The following is a 7,928-nucleotide window of genomic DNA, read 5'->3' as shown; positions in this document are numbered from 1 at the left end:
TCCTGTGTTTACTGCCCAACTTGTTGAGTTCCTAACCCAAAAAGTTTTTTTCTTCTGTAGGAATCCTTTGAATGGAGAGGATGAAGTGAGCCAGTTATAAATGACTCTAAATGTTAAAACTCTTAAGAATTTTTTTTTTAGCATTCAAAATCAATGTTCAAATTTCCCAATACATTTCAAAAATAAAACAGGATATACTTCCGTGGTTCAATATTTTTATTCTAAAAAATATTAAACTCAGAAGAGAGAGAGAGGTAGAAAAGGAGATTATCAATTATCAATTGATTATCAGTTATTCTCACTTCGTAGGTGAGAAGGTCAGGGCATAAAGTTAGTGATTTTCGCAGTGTCACCGAGCTCCTGCTGGAGTTACATCCATTTGAACCAACTTATCTTTCCAAGCCTGTTCTCTTTAAGAATCACTAAAGTGGCCCGTTACTATATCTAGATACTATTCTAAGCACTTGACAAATGCTGTCACAATCCTATGAAGCGGTACAGTCATAATCCCCAGATGCGGATGTTGAGAATCAAGGACAGAGTATCTCTATATAGCAGAGCTGGGGTTCAGACCTGTGTGGTCTGAAGGGAGCAGCCAGGCTCTCACACTCTGTGTTGTACTGTCTTCTCATTGTGCTGGAGGTTTTTAATCATACCTCTGCACTAGAATCATATGGGATAGTTTAAAAATCTCTGACTTCTATTCAGATCCATGAAGTGAGACTCTGTGGGGGTTAGACCAGGGGGTGGGTATATTTTCAAAGCTTCCCAGTTGATTCCATGTGCAGCCAGGTGTGAGGACCTCTGTGCATCAGGAAGTTTCAGGAAAGCGCAGGGGACAAGAGCATGAACTGTATATAATACGATGATCCTGGGTTCAATTCTTAATCTTTTCACCTAGTAGAATTGTAATGATGAGGAAGTTACCTTGCTTGCCATGTCTTGGTTTTCTCATCTATCAATTGGGAATAATAATATATCATGTGTACTTGATGGGTTTGCTGTGGAGTTAGTATTTAAGAGTTTAATCACATTTACTGGCATGTGATAAACATTTAATAGATATTAACTAAGAAGAGCTTTGTGCATCCTTTTGGGAATTGAATAGATCTGGGGAGGGTTTGGGCTGCAGTCATTTGACAGGATATGGGCAAGATAATGCTGGTTGGTGATCTGGCTTCTGCTTATTCTCTATTTTATAGTATTTCATGTCATGGTGTTCAGGATGTCCAAAGTCATTCCTGTAGTGATTTAGGAGGTCCTTGAATGTTGATTCATTAACTCTGATTCACATGTTGTAATTATCATTTTTATTTTATGTAACTTTTATTAAAATGTCTATAAAATTTGAGTATAATTATTGTGCAACAAATACTGGTTAAACAGTGGACATGCTATTCAATTAAATGTTCATATTGTCTCTGTTGATTAGCTACATGCCTTTCAGATTTTACTAGGTAGGAAATTGAGACACAATAGCTAATATGTTTTACAATATCAGGTCCTGTGTACGCCCCACACCGTCTTGTTTTGTTCTCAACCACCATAACACATTTCAGGATTTTCTTCCAACAGTGTCTTAGTTCTGTAACTGATGTCTGGATTAGTCAACAATTGCCACTGTAGTGCTGTCTAACAAAAAATAGCACAAAACAAGAATCAGTGTCCTCTAAAAAGCATTGTTTTGTTTTTGTTTTCCCATTCATGCAGCTGCAGCTTGGCGGTGGCTTGTTGAAATGGCTGGATTTGCTTGTTTGGCTCCAGGCCTAGGACAGGTTCATGTGAGTTTTGTGCGTCCCTCATTCTTCTGGGACTCTGGGTCACTTAGGACATGTTTTTCTATGATCACAGCAGAAATGAAAGTGGGGCAAGCAAAAAAACAAAAAACAAAAAAACAAAACAAAAAAACCACTACTTGTAAGGCTTGGATCCAAGTTGGCCCACTGTCACTTCCACTCACCATATAGATCAAGCACTGGTGAGGAGGGACGCATTCTCTGCCTCTTGTAGGAGGAACTGCAGAGTCAAATCGAAAAGAACAGAGAGGCAGGGAGCAGTAAAGAATCACAATCAATGATCACTAATCCCTTTCAGTTAGTAAGTGGCATAGCTAATAGCTGAAACTGAAATCTCTCTTAATACAGAATGGAGTGTCTTTTGTGAAATCTTTCATTGAGAAATTAGGACTGATAATATTGAAAGGCTGAGGAAAATGACCAAATGAATCCTCCGAGGCTCTCTTCCACTCCCTTTATCTGTTAAAGTTAGGATTAATAGTTTTATTAGTTTTGATTAATTTATAGGATCCCCCAAATTTGAATGTTTACCAATTGGTAATTCATGGGATTACCTATCTATACAAGGTCAGGGGTGTGGTGTACACGTTAGAAGCAAGCATACGTGTACATACTCACAATTACTTTGAAGATTATAGTAATGGTAGGCTATTTCTCCTCTATCTCAGTCTTTTTTGGCTCCTTTTAGTTGATTGCGTGAGGGAGTTAGGCTAGTCCAACTTAAAAGCAGACCCCGAATGGTTACATTATATCAGCTGTGAGGTTTTTAAACTTGTGACAAGGGACAGAAAGGAAATCCTACTCAGTGCAAGGATATACTCACTTAAGCTTCAGTGGGCCGGAAGCACTTAAAACCCATGAACCTTCAGCTGGTCATCATCCTTAGCCAGTCCAGTCTCTCTGAGGAAATGGCACATGTTCTTGTGCTGGTCACCCTGTAGCTGAATTACTTCTCCATATTCTGGATGATCAATTACAGTACCGTTTCAGGCAAATTTCTTAAATGCCTTCACTAGTTTCTTTTTATCGTAATCATCAACGATCCCTTGGACAGTGGTAAGGGTCTTTCTGTCATTTCTCTGTTGAATTCTTATATGGATATAATGCTCAGTGCTAGCAGGAAGCAGATCATCACCCTTACTTGCATCAGCAAAGGGTCGAAAAGTGGAGGTTCTGGATAGCAGACATACGGACTGAGCATAGGATTTCTTTTCCTCCGTGGAAAAGATGGAATGTTGCTGCAGGAGGAGGCAGGGAGTGGAGGAAGGGGTATAGGGGGGTGGGGCCCGAGTCTCAGGAAGGGAGGGATCTCAAGGGGGAAGCGCTTTTGAGGCTTCCATGGTTGCGGCTGCACACTGACTGGGGCCTCTCCTCTTTTAAACTATACCCATTAATACTTTAAGTTCTACTTGCATTTTGGAAATCAAGTTTGCTTTTTTCAGTACATCGATGAAGGTAATTCTAATTTGCTTTCTATAGTGTGTCAGTGGAGATACAGCTCTTCTCCATTTTTGTATATATCCCAATGCATTTGTTAATGTGATGGAAACTTTTTTATACAAGAAAAGCAAACAGGTTAGCTCTAAATGAGTGGTCAAAAATTTGATTTAAAAAAATTATGAAAAAGGATATACGTATGTATATATGTATACACACATGTATATTTATTGAGAGAGAGAGAGAAAAAGAGGGAGGGAGGGAGGGAGGGAGGGAACTGGCACTCTTCTAGGTTTGGTTGGAATATGAATTTGGGAAACATTGCACCTTAAGACCTGAATTTATTGTTTCCATTTAATCGAGAAACTGTTCTTTGGTAAGTTGCTTTACCCCTGATTTTGCATGTGTGTCATTGTTAAAATTTGAGGGGATAGGGGCACGTGGGTGGCTCAGTGGGTTAAAGCCTCTGCCTTTGGCTCAGATCATGATTCCAGGGTCCTGGGATCGAGCCTCGCATCGGGCTCTCTGCTCAGTGGGGAGCCTGCTTCCCCCTCTCTCTCTGCCTCTCTGCCTACTTGTGATCTCTGTCTGTCAAATAAATAAATAAAATCTTTAAAAAAAATTTGAGGGGATAGGAGTGAAAGAAAGGGGATTTTCTAATATATTTAATTCCTTAAAAAAAAAAAAAAATCTCAGCATGAATGGAAAAGGCCTGGGAAATTTTCATTTTCTCTTAAAGCCAGGATATATTAACTATATTGAACCACAAAGGGCTACACCCTGATAAGAAATTCATTTTCCCTAGTGATCCTATTTCCTCAAATATAGCTTGTTCTGTATTTATATGTTGGATTAAAAGCCAAACCTATCTGAAGCTCTCTAGGTTTTCAAATCAGTAACAGAAGAGCAGGAATGGTGTTTTTAGATTCCACAAAAGAATCAATCATTTCAGTAATAAACGTCAAAGTCTCTCATCTTTAATTCCTGTAAGAGAAGACACATTTGAGGCTTGAGTTTACCAGATAATCTGATAGAGTGTATTTTTATGTGCGGCTGACTCGTTTAGTCCTTATTAGAAACGCACAACTTTATTCTAAAGGATCAGTTATAAAGGAGATGCTTTAAAAGAGAAAAGCCACGGTTGACCCATAAATGACTTGGAACAAAACTTTCATGTTGGCATTGTTCCTTTTTTTTGAGATGGAAAAACAGGCGTGCCTGGGTGGCTCAGTTGATTAAGCATCTGGTGCTTATCCAATGTAATCATGCCTTCCTCATCTATTAGCTTAAATAGTTCTCACAGTCCCCCCTGTTCAGTGGTTTGGGTAACTGAGTTATATCTTGTAGAGGAAATCAAGGTAGATGTTTAATTTTTTTAATTTCCTGGTGTTTGTATATGCTAAAGATCTACCAATACCTCATTATCATCATCATCATCATCATCTCAAGGATTTAAACACAGTTAATATGTTTAAATCCACCAATTATTGTTGATCTCAGTGATCAAATGTCTCAACTCAGACCAGTGGGAGCTTCTAGTTAACTCTGAATCCTTTAAACCCACCAAAATAGTATTAGGAATGTTCCCTGCTTGTCATCTGTATGAGATGTTCCGCATTTATCTTCTACATGTGCTGCGTTAGACGTCATATTACACATCCACAGGTGCCTTGGTGGTAGATGATAGTTAGAGACAAAAATCTGGGTACATGGTTGCTTATTGCCACGACGTCAGTCATCGTTTAGAAGACTTTTCAGTGGTTTTCAGACTTTTCAGAGCTGGGATATGGGAAAATGGTTTATGAATTTATATTGATGTACTTCAAATTCTGGGTTTCAGAGTTGTCACTTCACCTCTTCTATCTTCCCTCCATAGTTCTTTTTCTCTTTGTTGAAAGCGAGTTCTTTAAGATGCCAAAAGAATCAACCATTTTCTTTTTCTTTTCCTTTTTTTTTTTTTTTTTTTTTTTTAAGAATCAGCCATTTTCTTTATCCCACTTTTGTCACACAAAAATACTAGCACCACCAACAACAATATGACTGACAAGTTTAAATATGTTTCACATTTGTTTTTGTCCTTAGGACATACACCACTCAGGATATACCTCATTAGGGATATATAGTCAATTTACAGTGTTTCACAGCCACTTAGAGTTGTTCCTCCTTTCCTCTTACCACATCAGCCTGATGCACAGTTAGCTCATTTGTTTCATTTTGCTTCTGTTTTTTTGGGACTTTTCAAAAGTTATTTCTGTTTTAAAATTATGTAAAATATACCAGGCTCCAAAGAAGGCCAATATAGTGACATACATATTGAGAGAAGTTTAGTCTGCCTAACTGTCCTAGTTACCATGTTGCCTCCTTCCCTTTAATAGGTAAAACATTTGTTTTAACATTATCTTTTATTTCGCTGTTTAGTGTTGTTATATGCAGACATTTATCTACCATTTCCCTCTTTATACACATGCATACACACACACTTGTTCTTATCAGAAATGGGAGAATATTATATGCACTTACCTCTATCTCACTTTTTCATGTAACCTTAAATGTTGAGTGCCATTCCATTTTAATATCCACAGAGATAGCTCATTCCATTTTTCCAGCTGCATTTTTCTCATAGCTGCATTGCATGAATATTTCATAGTATATTCAGTGGGCCCCCTTTTGGTGGGCAATTGCACTTTCGTTATTTTTTTACTGAAATTACTGGTTCAGTAAATAGCTTTCCTTAATTTTGCTCATGTAATTTTTGTATGTGTTGCCAATTTTACTCCATAAGAGTAGTAACATTTGTATTCCCACTAGCAATATCTGAGAGTTTTTTCCATACAGCTTTGCCAACAGAGTCAATTGTCAAGCTTTTGATTTTTTGCCAATTTGATAAGTGAGAGATGCTAACTCAGTGAGGTATTAATTTGCATCTGTCTTATTATAAGTGAGGTTGAGCATCCTTAATATGTTTAAGTTCCATTTGCATTTTTCTGTGAAGGTCATTTCATATTTCTAGCACATTTTCTCTAACTTAGCTGGTATTTTTCCTTTTTCTTTTTAAAAGCCTTTAAAACATGATAAATATTAACTTTATTTATAATTTAAACTACAAATATTTTCTGCAGTTTGTCATTTTATTTACTTTGCCTTTGATGTTTCTGCCATGCAGAGAATATTATGTCTAGATCTCATTCCTGGCTACACCACCAAACTAGTTCTGCGAGTATGAATATACTACTAAAAGAAATGGAGACTTCAATAGCTTTTTCAAAATTGGGCTATTAACTATCATAGGGATTATTATCAGGATTAATTGAGAATATAAAATTCCATACATACATTCCTTATCATAGCAGTTTCTTTAAATTTTCTTTTGATTCTGAATTTCCTTTGTGTATGAATTTTTGATATAAGAGAAATTATTTGGGCTTGGCCCCTCCGAAGGTAAAATTATTTCTTGGCTCAAAATCTGTTAACACATTAATAATCATAGCTTATGGGGCACCAGAGTGGCTCAGTTGTTAAGCGTCTGCCTTTAGCTCAGGTCATGGTCCTAGGATCGAGCCCCACATTAGGCTCCTTGCTCAGCAGGAAGCCTGCTTCTCCCTCTCCCTTTATCCCACCCTCCTGCTTGTGTTCCTGCTCTCACTATCTCTCTCTCTGTCAAATAAATAAATAAAATATTTTAAAAAAATAATTATGGCTTATGCATTTATATCAATTAAATTTCCATTTCTCAGTTCCTCAGTAACAAAGAAAACTATCATTTTTGGAAGGAATGAATGAGTTTCAAGTAAAGATTAAACCAGGCATTTTGTTTCAGTATCTCAGAACTCTGCTCACATTCTCAAATTTATTTTATAATGTTCTGTATAATAATTTGACGATGCTCCTTAGTGCCTAACCCTCATCAGTTTCTTCCCGTGTGCCTTATGTGCTAGGCATTCAGGACTCCTTGATGTTCTTGGAAATCTTTCTCACCTTTAGACATTGATTTACTCCAAAGCTTCCTGGAGTGCTCGTATGTACCACGAACTCTTCTAAATCCTGGAGTTCACCACTGCTGCCATCATACTTGACTCTTGATGCTCCTTTGTTGAAATGTGCAACATTCTCCCTCCCTCATAGAACACTACTCAGTAATTTATAGAGAGTGTCTGGCTGTTACCTCTATTCAGTCTGTAGCATCTACAGTGTTTCATTGAAGAAAGCCCCTTTTTAACATTAGGAATCTTTTATATTATTTATTGAAGTGTAACATAATGCAAAAAAGTACATAAATCAAAAGTATTGAGCCAAATGAACCTTCATGGAGTTAACAAATCTGTGTAACCAACCCAAGATCAAGTCATACACGATTACTAACACCTGAGAATCTCCCTTCACGCTCATTCCAGATGAATACTCCTCCCAAAGATATCCTATCCACTAACCTGAATTAAAACACCATAGATTGTTTTTGCCTCTCCCCACCCCTTTTTTCTGAAATTTATATGAACGGAATTTTATAACATGCTCTTTTGTTCCTGGATTTTCCAGGAACTTACAATGGGTTAATATCTGCTTCTGGTTTTTGACTCATAGATGTTGCTGTATGAACATTCTTGTACATTCCTTTTGTTGAATATATGAATGCACTTTTGTTGGGTGTATAGCTAATAGTGGAACCAATGAGTTATTGTGTGTATGTTTGTGTGTATG

At 37.3% G+C, this 7,928-nt stretch overlaps 1 pseudogene; it reads right to left on the bottom strand.

Annotated features, from left to right (window-relative positions):
- Positions 1-2,644: 2,644 nt before the first annotated feature.
- LOC116875929 lies at positions 2,645-2,984 on the bottom strand (annotated as a pseudogene).
- Between the last annotated feature and the right edge of the window lie 4,944 nt (positions 2,985-7,928).

This window comes from Lontra canadensis, unplaced genomic scaffold (genome assembly GCF_010015895.1).
Source record: "Lontra canadensis isolate GAN:19392208 unplaced genomic scaffold, GSC_riverotter_1.0 scaffold43, whole genome shotgun sequence".
Lineage (NCBI taxonomy): Eukaryota > Metazoa > Chordata > Mammalia > Carnivora > Mustelidae > Lontra > Lontra canadensis.
This window is presented reverse-complemented; position numbering and strand designations above follow the sequence as displayed.